The sequence below is a fragment of the Otolemur garnettii genome, unplaced genomic scaffold, assembly GCF_000181295.1.
Source record: "Otolemur garnettii isolate 467f Iridium unplaced genomic scaffold, OtoGar3 scaffold00004, whole genome shotgun sequence".
NCBI lineage: Eukaryota > Metazoa > Chordata > Mammalia > Primates > Galagidae > Otolemur > Otolemur garnettii.
Genome location: NW_003852399.1, coordinates 31,130,143 through 31,146,100, shown reverse-complemented (window position 1 = coordinate 31,146,100; position 15,958 = coordinate 31,130,143).

The following is a 15,958-nucleotide window of genomic DNA, read 5'->3' as shown; positions in this document are numbered from 1 at the left end:
TGTTGAATATGATTGGAAAGTGGTGTGAGGAAGGAGAAATAAGGCTGGAAAAATAAATAAGCCCTATGAAGGTATTTGGATTTTTAAGAATGGCATGCGATTTGATTTTCCACAACTGGTCCATAACACATAAATTTTGTGTATATAATCATGGATATTATTTACATTATTTCTAATGTAATCATATCTTTGGATAAGCAGTGCCTTTTAAGTGATATATGAAACAGAATGTCTTTATTGTTGTTTGATAAATCTGTGGGTTGACTTTATCCCCTGCACAAATACTGTTTCCTTTGAGTCATGCTTTTTCCATTAAACAGTCCTACCTCGGTGTACTGTGTGTTTTCCCTTTTATTTTTAATCACAATTCATCTTCCCGGTGCTTAGTTACATAATAATATCCAGTGTGTTTAAACACAGGCCCGCAGAATGAATTTCTCAGCAAGTTCAAAAGCTTTCTCTTTTGTGGGTGCTACAAGGGCTCTTTGGGAATGCAACCTTAATGATTTGAGAAGCTCTTTCACTCTGTCCTGTTATATGTTTCTTGCTGTAATTGTTTTACATGATGTTCATTTTATAAATTGACTAATAAGTTGAGAAATTTCTCACTTAAACTAATCAACATAAGACACCCCTTCTGTCCTCTCCTTGTGGTTTTTCCATGTGGTTTTCAAATAGATCTGTTTGAATCTTGCTTTGGGGGAATAATACACTCTTTCTTAAGAGGTCATTTTTAAAAAAAAATGAATATGTTTTCTTTTTACACAATAACTCATGCTCATTGCAGAAATTTTGGGAAGATAAACACAAAAGTATAAAGAAAAAATATTTTTACCCATAATTTCACCAGGTAAGAGATAATGACTGTGATGTTATGAGACACACACACACACACATGCACGTTGGTTTTGGTCCACAGTTCCTGGCTCATAACTCCCATAGCCCTTGTTCTAGTCTTTTGTTTTAATGTTGGGGCACTTTAGGCCTCAGAGGCAGTCCTCAGTAAATAGAATCTCTCTCTGACCATCTTCTGTCTTCCTCTTACTTGCTCCTTTTTCTTCCCAAGCAAGACTCTAATCTTTACCTACCTTTCTGATTGTAGACCATAAGACCCCTGTGTCAGAAGGGGTCCTGCTCCATACTCTGGGGGGAAGAACACTACACAGAGAAGCCATGAAGCAGCTAAACAGACAAGCCTTGCTGGGTTTCTCCACTTAGTCTGTTAGTGTTAGACCATACTCTTTTTGTCCAGTCACATTGCTCCACAGTTATCAATCATGCCTATCTAATAAAAGGCCCAAGAGGACAGGGTTCAGAGACCTTCTGGACAGCTAACATGAGGTTCCTAGAGGAACCTTCCAGGGAAGGTATGGAAGCTCACTTCCTTCCCCCTCTACCTTGCTCTGTGCATCTTTTCATGTGTAATATCTTTTAAAATGAACCAGTATGCCAAGCATGGTGGCTCACACCTGTAATCCTAGCACTCTGGGAGGTTGAAGTGGGAGGATTACTTGAGTTCAGAAGTTTGAGACCAGCCTGAGCAACTGCAAGACCCCATCTCTACTAAAAACAGAAAAATTAGCCAGGCATTGTGTCAGGCGCTTGTAGTCCCAGCTACTCAGGAGGCTGAGGCAGGATGATCCCTTGAGCCCAAGAGTTTGATATTGCTGTGAGCTATGATGACACCATGGTACCCTAGGCTGGGAGGCAGAGTGAGACTCGGTCTTAAAAAAAAGTACAGATCCTCTCAATAAAAAACTAAAAATAAATAAACCAATAGAAGTGAGTAGTGTTTCCTTGAATTCTGTGATCAGCTCTAGCAAATAAATCGAACCTAAAAAGGAGATCGTGGGAACCCTGATTTTTAGCCACTGGGCAGAAGCACAGGTTAAACAATCTAGGGCTTGTCATTGGCATTGGAAGTGGAAGAGGGCCGTCTTGGGGGCTGAGCCCTCAACCTGTAACAGTTGATACTATCTCTAGGTAATGTTGGAAATAAATTGGAGCACGCCAGCTGGTGTCTGCTGCAGGTGTGATTGCTTTTTTGCTGGTGGGTAGAAGACCTGTATTTTGGGGTCACAGAAGTCTTATATATTGATTATTGAGTGAAAGCATAGAAATAACACAGTTATAATTTTTCCACTGACAACACAATTAACATTTTTGTCTATGTCCTTATATTTTTCCCCTTGACATACATATATAAAGATAGTTAATTCTGCATGTTGCATTTTAGTTTAGTAAAACAGTATAAAAAAATGAGATTAGAAAAGGAGTCCTAGATCAGGCATGGTAGCTCACACCTATAAATCCCAGCAGTTGGGGAGGCTCAGACAGGAGGATGGCTTAAGTGAAGGAGTTTGAGACCAGATGGTAACAGCAAGATTCTATCACTACAAAAAATTTAAAAAGTAGCTAAGAATGGTTGGTGCACATTTACAGTCACAGCTACTTAAGAGGCTAAGGCAGGTGGATCACTTGAATCCAGGAGTTTAAAGTTACAGTGAGCTATGATCATACCACTGCACTCCAGCCTGGGTGACAGAACAAGACCCTGTCTCTAAAAATAAAGAAAAATGTTTTGTTTTTTTCTCTCATCCTGGGTAGAGTGTCAGGGTGTCATAGCTTACAACAACCTAACTCCTGGGCTCAGGCAGTCCCCTTGCCTCAGCCTCCTGAGTAGCTGGAACTACAGGCACCTGCCACAACACCTGGCTAGTTTTTCTAAATTTTTTTTTTTTTTTTTTTTAGTAGAGATGGGGTTTTGCTTTTGTTTGGACTGGTCTCTAACACCTGACCTCAGGAGATTCACCCACCTTAGCTCCCAGAATGCTAGGATTACAGGTTTGAGCCGCTGCTCCTGGCCAAGAAAACTATTCTTACTGATTTTTATTCTTTAGAAGATTAACTTAGTGGGATATGTTCTCTCTTTAGGTTTGTTTAAGGCCTCCAGCCTTCTGAGGTCAGCCAAATGAAGTTGTTTAAGCCACCATATGTAATGTTCTCCAAAAAGCTGGCATAACCTTTGCCAGTATTTATGAGGATTTCCAGGGCAGAACGAAACATGGCACTTACGTACTTCTGTCACTTCGCAGTATGGTTTCATTAGCCTTTGACTTAAATCTTCATATTTGTCCCTGTGAAGATCATAACAGCTTTACTCCCATGATTGCTTTTGGGACTTTTGTGTTTTTATTTCTTGCATTTAGATCCATGTGGAATTAATGTGAGGCCAACCGAACGGACCCACCAACGGTGCCCCCGTTACCATTTACCATCAGATTTGAAAATCCATCTTGAGCAATGTATCTGTACTCAATTTCCATGTGTATGTGAGGCTGAGGGGTATTTTAAATAAATTTGAGGTAACTTTTTAAAGAAATGTTCCCCTAAATCCCTTTTATTAAAAATAAAAGCTCTTTGAGAAGTGGGTAGTCATTCTCTACTTAATCATTTTCCTAAATTTGTCTTTTGAAGAAATGAGTTTGTCTGAAGTGGGGTAATTTAGAGCCTAGAGAAACCCCAATTTCACCCAGTCAGTCCCTTCAGCTTCTTCTTTCACTGTCTTTTCCTAGAACAAGAAAAAAAGTATTTTTTTTTATTTCCTCTTTTTTCTCCTTTTCCCTCTTCAAACAGTGAAAAGGCAGCAGAAGAGAGGAAGAGAATAAATGGGAGGCTGCTGTAAAACCACACCGCAAGTTAGCATACTTCTGAGCGAAAGCGACACACCACACAGCTCCAAACCATCTGGACTACCCGTTTCGTTTTTATCCTCCTGGTTTGGGGCAGGTCCAAAATAAAAAAGCAGTTTTACTTTGACCTGTTCACTTTCCCCAGGGGTTAGCTCAGCCCTGAACTGTCACAACCTGAAGTGGTGTGCTGGGCCCAGCGCTCCACCAAGCAATGTGAGTCACACTTGTAACTTAGCTCCTTCTAAACTAATTTCCATTCAGCTAAATTTTTAAGATTCATTTAATGTGGATGGAGCTGGTGCTGGTGAGGAGGATGTTTTCCCCACCCTGGGCGCTGTGTTCCTAAACCTGTCATGTTTAAACCTTCTGTTTTAGTTGGCTTTCCTACCAGCAGCAACCTGGCAGGCCAGGCACACCTGGCAGGCCGGGCGCACCTGGCCTCTGTCCACACCGGAGGGGAGGGGCTCCTAGTCCCTGCTGTGCGGGGTGGGAGTTCTGGATACCCACTGGTTCCCCACGTGGCCTCATTGTCACTGGGCAGTGGGAAAGTGCCGCCTCTCTGGAGGAGGAGGGAGTGCCTGGTAACGCTGCCAGGGTGAAGGTTCACACACCACATGCGGTCTCCTCTGACACCCTGGGAGCAGGAGCCTTTTTACCATCAGGCAGGGATGAAAGTGCCGGCTCCCTGTGACCTTCCCTGCTACCATGCCAGTGCAGGTGTTGCCCCTTGTTACAGGAAGTCTGGGCTTCTACTCCGCCCTGGCTCGTGTGGGCAGGAGTGGGGCTGCAGTTTTTTCTGTGCTTTTTAGTTGGAGCAAGTCAATATAGTCTAAACATTTCTGTCCTGTTAGGCTGCCCCTCTCCTGGTCCTTTGGCTGTACAGAACATGCTTTGGTTGGGAAGTTTTTTTCTTTGCTTCTGTTTGTGTTTCTGGGTTGGTTATAAGAGGCAAAACAAAACAAAACAAAGAACAAACAAATAAACAAATTTAAAAACCCAGGAAACTTATTGCCAGGTTGTTCCTTGGATTTCAAGTCCTTAGCCAGTCAGCTTTTTTCTCTTCATCTTTCAGTTTCCTTGTTTTCTTAGGTTTGGCTTACATGTAATGTCAGAGTTTTTAGTTGTACTTGGTGGGATCAATAGGGAGAAGTACATCTACTGCATTTTCCTGGAAGCAGAATCAAGATATAACATGAGGCATGGCAGCTCACTTCTGTAATCCCAGCAGTCTGGGAGGCCGAGGTGGATGGGTCACTTGAGGTCAGGTGAAAGTGTTCTTGGGGTGCTTATCTCTACAGTCAGGAGTTTGATACTAGCCTGAGCAAAGTAAGACCCCATCTCTTTTTTTAGCTTGGCTCCTGTAGCTCAGCAGCTAGGGCGCCAGCCACATATACCAGAGCTGGCAGGTTCAAATCTAGCCCAGGCCTGCCAAATAACATGACAATTACAACCAAAAAATAGCCAGGCATTGTGGTGGGTGCCTGTAGTCCCAGCTACTTTGGAGGCTGAGGCAAGAGAATTGCTTAAGCCCAAGAGTTTGAGGTTGCTGTGAGCTGTGATGCCATGGCACTCTACCCAGGGTGACAGCTATAACTTAAAGGTCAAGTGCAGTAGCTCATGCCTGTAATCCTAGTACTCTGGGAGGCCATGATGGAAGAATTGCTTAAGGCCAGGAGTTGGAGAACAGCCTGGGCAACATAGGGAGAACCCTGTCTCTACAAAACATAAAAATGATAAGACTTAAATATATTGTTGACTTCATGATTTTGATTTGAATGTGGGCTGATTCCAAAGCCTGAGCTCTCACTGGGGAACTCGTAAAATTGAAGGCTTCCTTTGTCTCCTTAGGACAAAAGATGAATGACAGGGAGCCTCCACTTGAGACAGGAACAACGTGAAACTTTCTACTGAATTAAGAATGAAAGTCCTTGCATTCTGCAAGCAAATGCCCAATGCTGTCATCTCTCTTTCCTTCTCCTTCACTGCCAAATTTCCTGCCTAGTGTCCTAATTACTCCATAATTCCTGTGCAAATGGGGGTCCTCTCCAATTTCTTTCTGCAGCTGCCCTAAGATCAAATTCAATGGTGCCTTCCCAAGTCTTGTCCTTTTGAGCTTTTCAACATTACCTAATGCTGACCTCCACTTCCCAATCCCATTCTGATTTGCTCTCCATCCCCAGATTGTTTTCTATCTTTTCTTTCTCCTGCCATCCTCAAGTTGGCAAAATTCCTCAAAATTATGTCTTTTTCTTCATTGTTCATGATCTCATTCTCAGCGAGCTTACCTAAGTTCACAGCTCAACAAAATTGGCAAACATATTCATGCATTCCCTCACTATTCATTTATTGAGCACCTGCTGTGTACCAGGCCCTGTTTCATAGCCATGAGCAAGGAAACAAGGTGACTATTCTCATGGAGCTTATATCCTAGTAGAAGACACAGTTATGGAGCCATCTAGCATTTCAACATCAATCAAACTTGTAAACTTTTGTGTGTATAATCTCAATTATCTATTATATTCTAAGTTATCAAGAGTTGTGTTGTTTACATCAGACTACTGCTACCACCTCGTATTTCCTTGTATAGTTGTTTACTTCAAAGCTGTGTTGTTTAGTTGGTGATTTAAAAATTCTGTTGAATTAAAATATAAAATATTTTTTCCCTAAGACTTTTATTTACCTCAAAGCAGATTAAAATGTCCCTGCTGTTACATAATGAATTCAAAACCTGTCCAACCACATACCAGCTGCACAGTCTGGGACAGGTTACTTAACCCATCTGGACCTTTGTTATTTATACTTCTTAACTCATGAGTTGCCTACTAAGAAGGGACTCAACTCATGGTAGGCACCTTGACTATCTATGTCACAAGGGCAAGATCTTTCTCTCTCTTTTTTTTTTAAAAGAGGCATAGTGCCAACCAAGAATGTGGCTTTGGAACCAGGCAGCTTGGGTTTATACACTGGCTCCTCCACTTGCTAGTGATTGTTGACAAGATATTTAACCTCACTGTGCCTAAATTTTCTCATCCATAAAATGGGGTAATGAAAATGCCTACTCCCTGGAAATAGTCATGAAGAACAAATGAGTTAACAGTTGTGAGGTGCTGAGAATAGTGTCTGGCTCTTCATAAATGTATATGTCTGCTTGCCATTTTAATCTATTTGTATACATATTTGTGCCACTATCAGAGAAAATCAAGTCACCAGATTTTATCTGTTGGAATCTTGCTCATATTAAGATTTGAATCTACCTTGGATGCTTTAATGATTTCAGGTACTCAAACAAACAACTTTGAGAGAGAAAACACATTTTTACTTTTGTTTAACTTCAGAGAATGAACTGCTGAAAATGAGTGCTGAGTTTCTTTCCATTTTGGATTATGAAAGAAAAAAATATATACAAAAAACAAACCGCATAAAAAGCCACATAATTCAGAAGTTCTATTTGAAATAAATAGGCCAGATGGCAGATAATTAATATACACCAAAGCTGTTAATGTCGCACATAAGGATTAAAATGTACCAACGACTACAAGCTGGGCAGAGAATTTTTGGAATCATAATTCACTTCTGTGAGTCTTTGGTGTGCAATTCGACTGCAATTAAAAACAAAAACATCCTCTATCCTATCCTTCCCCTTTTCTCAGGTTTGTGGTTTGGGAATCCTATCTCCCATGATTTTTTCCTATGTTCCCCCTACCTCTGATCACCTTCCTTTTATTGTTTATTAGTCACAGGGAGAAAACAATTTTAGAAAAACAAGCAGTAAAAAACAATTTCTATAACAGGGAAACAACATTAGTGATAACCCAGATCCCATAGAAGTTAAATCTACCCTCCTTAAACAGTAAAACCTGCTAGCTTTGCATCTGTTGGTACCATATGGTGATTTTAAAGCTAAGGCAGACATCACCAGCACAGGGCCCATTGGCCAGGCAGCCTTGCAGACTTGCCCACTGCCACAGGACTGTTCTGTGGGCTCCTGTGTTTGCATTGGGATTTAAGAGGCCAGCCATTCACCAGGGCTGATCTCTGCAACTTTTGCAGCTTGTCTGAGGGCTTCAGGGGGGAATTGCGCCCTGTTTAGTGGGCATAGTGAAAATGGCTTATGTGCTGTAAATACCCAGCCTGTCTCCATTAGGCAGTAAGTAGTTTTTGGTAAAATTCCTCAGGAGATAAGAATTTGGACAGTGGTGGAGACATGTCCCTCCTACTTTATGCTAAGAAGTGGTGGCCCTGTGGCCTGTAGGAATCCTGAGAGCAGCAGGCTGAAGTCCCAGCAGGCATTTCAGTCCCAGGGCTCAGCCCTGTAATGCCCTGGGACCCTTCAGAACCGGCCACATCATTAGTACCACTAGTGTGCCCTTGAGCCTTGTTTGGGGCAGAGATCCTCTTGGGAGGCTTGTGATAAGAAATTGATCCGTGTTGAAGTCACTGGGATTTTTCCTACCACTCATATCCACTTCTTTTAAGTCTTTCATTCTGCACAGACTAGTTTTATTTTAGGGAGAGGGGAGTAACAAAAGATGTTGGTTTCCACCTGGATCATTTTAACCTCACCCTGACCCCTGTTCCCAGAAGTTAATCTTTCCAGGGACTCAGTGTCAGCACAGTGCTTGTCTCAGTACTGGATGAAATGTTAGTTTCCTTTCATTATCTTATCTCCTGTCTTCCCCATCTGGGCAGCTTCTAAGACCCACGACTTTATGTTGGGGTGCTCCACGTTGCAACCTCACCCCAGAACTCTCCCTGCACCCATTAGAATCTAACTATCCTGTGTTCCATTCCCTAAAAGCCTTACTTTTCACGGTTGAGCCTGTGGTGCTCTGGATACTCACTTATATTCTGGTGTTTACTATAGCATCGGTTATCTCTTGGTACCACCTTAGTTACTCTCCTAATGGGGACCTGAGACGTCAAACCAAAGCAGTGAGTGACGCTGAGATCTTTGGTCACCTGAGCAGTTAGAGAAAGGAAGCAGCGTTAGTGTTTCTCACCCAGCAAGTTTCCTAAAAGGGCTCAAAAGCCCTGACCGGTAGTTCCTTGTGAAGGGACACGGTGGTGGTGTGTTCAGCCTTTTTCTAGAACTCTCCAAGGCAGAGAAATACTTGTTGCTCCTGCCTCTGCACTGAGGCTGGGCAGAGCAGCCACACGAGCATTGCTGGGGCACTAATGGCGAAGCGGGCCCAATCCACCCACCTCAGACCAGGCATGTCTGTAGTGTGGTGCAGCCCACTGCCTGTTTCAGGCTGGTGCTCCTGGATGGCCACGTCCAAAAGTTCTATCACTGAAAGCTCCGCGCAAGAGCGACTGCAAATGCCTCCACAGACAGAAAGTGGCAAATGGCAGGGAGGGGAGTGGGTAGTGGGAGAAGAGCAAGGCCGAGTAGCGGGGAAAGCGGCTTTCCCCAGCTCCTGGAGCGACCTGGGACAGCTGGAGCAGCGGGAGCCCTCTGCAGAGAGGCGCCCGGCTGGCAGGCGAGTGGGTGAGGGTGCAACTGCAAAGGCGGCCGCGGGGACCTGAGTGAGGGACGAGCGCGCAGAGGGCGAGGAGCAGGAGCACACCCCAGCCTACTCTCCCCAGACGGAAGGCGTGAAGCCTGGAGCCATCCCAGTCCCCTGGAGCTCCCCGTCGCGCGGAGGAATGCCACAAGGACGCCTGGATGTGTGCGCCTCAAGGGTGGGTCCTCGAGCCCTTCGCCCAGAGCGGCTCTCCGCCTGCTTTTTCTCTCGGGGCTGCCGGAAGCTACCGGAGAGGACAGGTGGGTTCGTCCGGTTGTTTTCTAAGCAGGTGAGGCCTGGCAGGCAGGGCACGCCGCCTCCCCTCGAGCTCGTGCCCCGCTGCGCGGGCGGGACAGGGACAGGGACAGGAAGGCGACAGCGCGCTCCCTGGGGAGGACCCGAGCCACTGCCACTCGGCAGCCGGCCCAGGAATTTCCTTTTCTCTTCCTCTCCTTAGAGGTCGCCCTTTGGTGAGCGCTGATCTCAGACCCTTCTCACTTTCAGCTAGTTCCTGCTCATTCCACCATTGCCATGGCTCCTTCTGACATCTTCACTGTGTATCTTTTTGCATAACATTTAACATAAAACTGGATCTGAATCTGATGTCGGCTTCCAATGTATGGGACATATAAGACAGAGGAACAAGTTGTAGTTCACCGAAGGAATGCAGCCAGCAAACTCCAGAGCCTGAGGAACTCTGTCTGTCCAGAGGGTGGGAAAGTCAGCATGGTGAACGGCTCCATTTCTTAAAAAATAAATTGCAAGGGGCGGCGCCTGTGGCCCAAAGGAGTAGGGCGCCGGCCCCACATGCCGAGGTGGTGGGTCCAAACCCAGCCCTGGCCAAAAAAAGAAAATAAATAAATAAATAAATAAATAAATAAATTGCAAGCTGGGGGAAGGAAAAGTTAGGGAAGAGAAAGGGGGAGGAGAGAAATCCTAGTGAAGAGACTTAAACGCCTATTAACCAATCCCGATCTGTGGTCTTAATTTGAATCTTGAGTCAAATAAACTATTTTTTTTAAATTTCAGGTTAATGTGACGGTACAATCAGGTCACAATATTTGAATTTGTTAGGCAGAGTCCCTCTTGTAGTTGTGTCCCACACCCAAAAGGTGTGCCATACACCCCTACATTGTGCCCATGCAGTGGGAGCACCCCAAGTCCCCCTATTCTCCTCCCCCCTTCCTGTTCCTTCTCCCCCCCAACTGGAGTTGAATGTAATTGAATTTTTCTCCTATGTAGATGTAAATTAGATCGTCTACTGGCTTCATATTAGTAATGAGTACATTGTCAAATAAACTATTTTTAAAAATGGGAATTTGAACCTGATTTGAGTTTTTGATAATGTGAGAAATTATTGTTAATTTTAAGATGTGATAATGGCATGGTGCTTTTTTTTTTTAATAGAGTCTTTAGAATTTCATACTGAAGTATTTACTATGAAAGATATGGTATCTGGAATTTGTTTCAACATAATAAAGCAAGGAGAAGTAAGTGAGGGTTGGGATGAAACAAGATTGTCCATGATTGATAATTGTTGAGGCTGGGTAATGGAAACATGGGAGTTTTTAATGTAATTCTTTCTACTTTTGTATATTTTAAAAATTCTCCATAAGTTTAAAAAAGAAAGAGAAAGAAAAGGAAAAAATGGATAAATTCCAGCTGATTGGTTTCAACATTTTCAGGGCCACATATAAATTTGACCTTGAAAGTATGTTAAAATAATGTTGGAGTCCTTTTTGTTAGTGGCTTGTGTGGCTTATGTGCTGTGACCCCTAACTATACTGTCTCTGATCTGAGGCCAGGGATGTGTTTGGCTGGGGTTTCTATCACTCCGTGCTTCCCTTCCTGACCATTAATCTAAAGTGACCTTGGGTTTCCAACAACTTGAAGATGGTTTTCCATCTCCTCCAATATCTATATGTCTAAAACTGTAGAGCTCCACATTCTACCTCCTAACATCCCCATTTCTCCTAATGGCACAGCATTTCCTCTGTCTCTACCACAGACTAAAGGCCATTTGGCCATCCTTGACTTCCTCTTCCTCTTCTCTCGGTACCTCCACTTTGTCACCAAGTTCTCTGGATTCTTTCACGGTGTTTCTCAGACTCATTTCTCCCTCTGCACCCTCACTGCTATTGTCTAATCTCCAATGTGGATGTTGTCTGTGTTCCTCACCAGTTTCCTGCCCTACTGTCCTCTTCCCAGCGATCCTACCTGCCCCTGGCCTTGGGAAAAAGCCACTGGATCAAGGGCCTCATATTTATTCTGAAGCTAAAAGAGGGGGAGAATTATTATTAAGCTTGGCAAACTCCAAATTTCTTTCTTTCTTTTTTTTTTTTTGAGACAGAGCCTCAAGCTGTCCCCCTGGGTAGAGTGCCGTGGCGTCCCATCTCACAGCAACCTCCAACTTCCTGAGCTCAAGGGAGACTCCTGCCTCAGCCTTCCAAGTAGCTGGGACCACATGCACCTGCCACAACGCCTGGCTATTCTTTGATTGCAGCCATCATTGTTGTTTGGCGGGCCCAGGCTGGATTCGAACCTGCCACCTTAGGTATATGTGGCTGGTGCCTTAGCCACTTGAGCCACAGGCGCCAAGCCCAAACTCCAAATTTCTTCCCTTACAATCCCAAAACTTTCATTCAAAGAGAATTTGAGTGATAAGGATCAGGCAGCCATCAACTCCATGCCTCAAATAGTCTAACATAGGAAACATTATTTCTTAATTGTTAAGCAAACAAATCCTTCACTGATTGTTGGTCGGTCAACAACGCCCCAGACCTGGACAGTGGGCAAACAGAACCCAGGGTCACAAGTATCCCATGGATGTGGGTCAACACACAAATGAAAGAGCTCAAATGACAGAAAAGAAAGGTCCAGAGATCCCTGCTAATTTTCAGTGTACACTGAAGCAGAGCAATATACTGGGTTTGATAAATGACCCTCAGATTTGTGAATTCATTCACTCACTCATATCTTGACAAAGATGTAAAATAATATATTCCTTTTAGTTATACAAGTTAAAATCATCTTTTTTGAGGAAAAAATAACAATGAATGAAATTAGGACCATCCCGGAAAATTCAGGTTAACAGGTCATGAGTGTCAAATACAAAGCTTGAAAATTCTTGGAATGAAAATAATTTGCTGTCCCAAAATAAACATTTATTATCTTATCAGCCTAGATTAGCATCCCAGGCCAACCATAAATATCTCTTGGGGTAGGGGTGGTTAAATGACCTAATCAGTGTTTCCCTAGAATTTTCTAGTTGGTTCTGTAAGGGTCCTCTTCCCTCTTTGAAGGACATTAGGGATGCAGCCACCCCAGATGTGAGTCCTGTACAGTCAGCCAGCCTGAGAAAATAAAGTCAACTCAAAGACAGTGCTGAAGCACTGAGGCCAGCTCCAACCTCCCTACCTCAAAATGTCCTTGGGCTTAGAAATCTTCTTGCTTAAAAATTAGGTTGGTGTAAAAGTAATTGTGATTTTTGCCTTGTTGAAAATTGCCATTTGATACTGGAATACATTCTTAATAATGTTGTTCCATTATACATCATTTTAATGCACATTTCTTTTTTTTTTTTTGCTAATGAATTATTTCTTGCTGTTTATCTTATATATATTTTGGGCTATGGAAATTATGTTAGACAAAAAGAAAATTCAAATGATTTTCTTATTCAAGTTCAAAATGGGCCATAAAACAGTGGAGACAACTCACAGCATCAACAATGCATTTGGCCCAGGAAGTGCTAATGAATATACAGTGCAGTGGTTTACTTCTTGTAAACTTTACAAGAAGTTTTGTAAAGAGCAGGAGAGCCTTGAAGATGAGGAGTGAGGCTCGGTGCCTGTAGCTCAAGTGGCTAAGGTGCCAGACACATACACCTAAGGTGGCGGGTTCAAATCCAGCCCGAACCCACCAAACAACAATGATGGCTGAAACCAAAAAATAGCTGGGCGTTGTGGCGGGCATCTGTGGTCCCAGCTACTTGGGAGGCAGAGGTAGGAGACTTGCTTGAGCCCAGGAGTTGGAGGTTGCTGTGAGCTGTGATGCCATAGCACTCTACCCAGGGGGACAGCTTGAGGCTCTGTCTCAAAAAAAAAAAGATGAGGAGTGAATGGCGGGCCATCAGAAGTTGACAACAACCAATTGAGAGCACTCATCCAAACTGATCCTCTGACAACTTCAGGAGAAGTTGCAGAAGAACTCAACATCAAGCATTCCACAGCTCAAGGCCAATCTTGCTTCATCCCAGCCCTCACCCATTTCTCCCTGAATTATTTTGAATTACTATAAGAGAATCTCTGACAAACACAGACCAATGATAGTGTGATGGGGACTAGATAACCACACAAAAATCAAAACAGTAAAAGAGAGAACCATTTGCTAGGGTCTCCTAGAAGACTGGTGGGCTGACTCTGGCTCTTGGAACATGCTAAGCAATGGTAGTGACTCACCCCTCCTAGAAATTGACCTGGCTATGTTATAAAAGGGATCAGTTTTTACATGAAGTCTCAATGGTCTTGTTCCCTAATGTTATATCATTAGAAAAATCAACCTTGAGTCAGTTGCCCACCCTTCCCCACACAAGTTTCTGGAATTCTTTATAAAATTGTGTATCTCTAGGCAGAAGTTCTTCAATGCCAGATTTTTCACTGATATTCAAATGTCATTTCCCTCATGCTATTCCTTGGCTCAGGACCACAGCCATGCAAATTCTAAATGCCTCAGCAGGGCATCTAGGGATTCAAGCTTGGGCCTGACCTTAGCCATCAACTTCATTTCCAACAGCTCTCCAAATTCACACTCAGCCCTGGTTGTGCCAGTCACTGTATTTCCTTTATAGAGCTCATACTCATTCCTTTTGTCTTGTGAACCAGTGTGAAGAAGGAGAAATAACCTGAGTGGAAATGAGGATATAAGACACACAAGAGACAAAGACAGGATGGGGTCGGGAGAGCCGACAAGCTGATGGCTGTGGCCAGCACTGAATTTTATACAGTATCTTAACGAGGTTGTGTAAATCTTAGCACGTGGGGTAAAGATCAACGTTAAAGAGGGAAAACCCTGTACTTGCCCATAATAAAAGAATGCATGGGCTACGTGACTTCTGGCAGGTGAAAAGAATATTGCTAAAGGAGAAGTGGTTGGGGGTCGCTCCCTGAGCGTTCCCCACACTTTCCCTCATCTTGATTGAAGTTGCTGACTCTGAACCATCCTTCTCACCTGTCTTCTTTCTCTTTTCTTTCCTTCAAAAACATTGGGTGCATATTACGTGCCCCATTGTGGCTCTGAGCTCTGGGTATAAAATGACTCAGAGCATGTGGCTTTTGTCCTTGTTGAAGTCCTAGCCCTCAGAACCTCCGAATGTGACTGTCTTTGGAGATAGGGCCTTTAAAAAGGTGATTAAGGTCAGCTGGGTGGACCCTGAGTCAAAGATGTCCTTATAAAAAGGGGGGGGGGCGGGATTAGGACATGGACATGCGTACTGGGAAGACATTTAAAGACGGTCATCGACAAGCCAAGGAGGGGAGCCTCAGACAAAGTGGGCCCTGTGGACACCATCCTGGACTTCTACCCTCCGCAACTGTAAGGGAATCCTTCTTGTTATGTATGCCACCCATTGTATGGTATTTTGTTTTGGTAACCTTACAAGGGCCTTTTGGTTACTATTACAAGGGCCTTTCAGTCTAATGAGGGAAAAAAATGAGAAAAGAAGCAAGTACAATACAGACTTACAGGTAAAGTAGTCCTCTCTTATCTGAGGAGGACATGTTCTGACCCCCAGTGGCTGCCTGAAACCTGGAATAGTCCCATACCCCATATATACCATATGTTTTCAGTCTGATAGCTGACACGGTTATTTAGTGACAAAAGTGCAGGTAGTGTCTATAGCATGGATATGCTGGACAAAGGGATGATTCAAGGACAGAGTGGAGGATTTCATTATGAATGGCATGACATTTGAAACAAATTCTTCATTTCTGGAATTTTCCATTTATAATATTTTTGGATGTGGTTGACCTTGGGTAAAAAACCAACCTTGGCTAAGGGGGGATTACTGTACCGTGACAGGAGAAGCATAAGGCATGGAAGCATGGACTCCCAGTTGTGGGAGATGATGGGGAAGTTATTCTGGGTTGTAGAGGTCATGAGAAGCACCTGTCCCTTCAAGAGTGCAAGGTGGCCAGAGGCAAGCCCTTAGGCACAGGCGGACTTGCTCTGTATCTCATCATCAACTATCTGGGCCAAAGGTAAGCCAGTCTCAGGGCATACCCACCCCAAAGAGATGGAGCTTATGGAAAGGGAACAGCCAAACCATATTACATCTCCATCTCAGCAGTTGGAGCTAGTAGGGGAGGAAGAAGCTGAGAGCCACTGAAAGAAGGAAGCTGGCAGTAGCCAGCAGACCACAGAGGCTACTCAGAAACCAAAGTGGGGAGGTGGGGCCCAGTGGGAAGAAGCAGAGGTGGAGGCAGGCTGCAGGCATTGTGGGGCTGCTGGAGGGGAGAGACTGTGAACTTTCCTGCTGGGGTCAGTGCCCTTGAGGTATGGCTCTGCAGCTTCATGCTGGAAGTTGGTTTTAACAGATGGATAGGGACATGTATCCACCATCACAGAATAGTTCCATGCCCTCAAGAAAAAAAATCTCCTGTGCTTCACCCATTCAAGTCCTCTCCTCTCTCTCAGAACCTCTAGTAACCACTGGTCTGTTCACTCGTTGTATAGTTTTGGAATGTCAGATAAATGGAATCATACAGT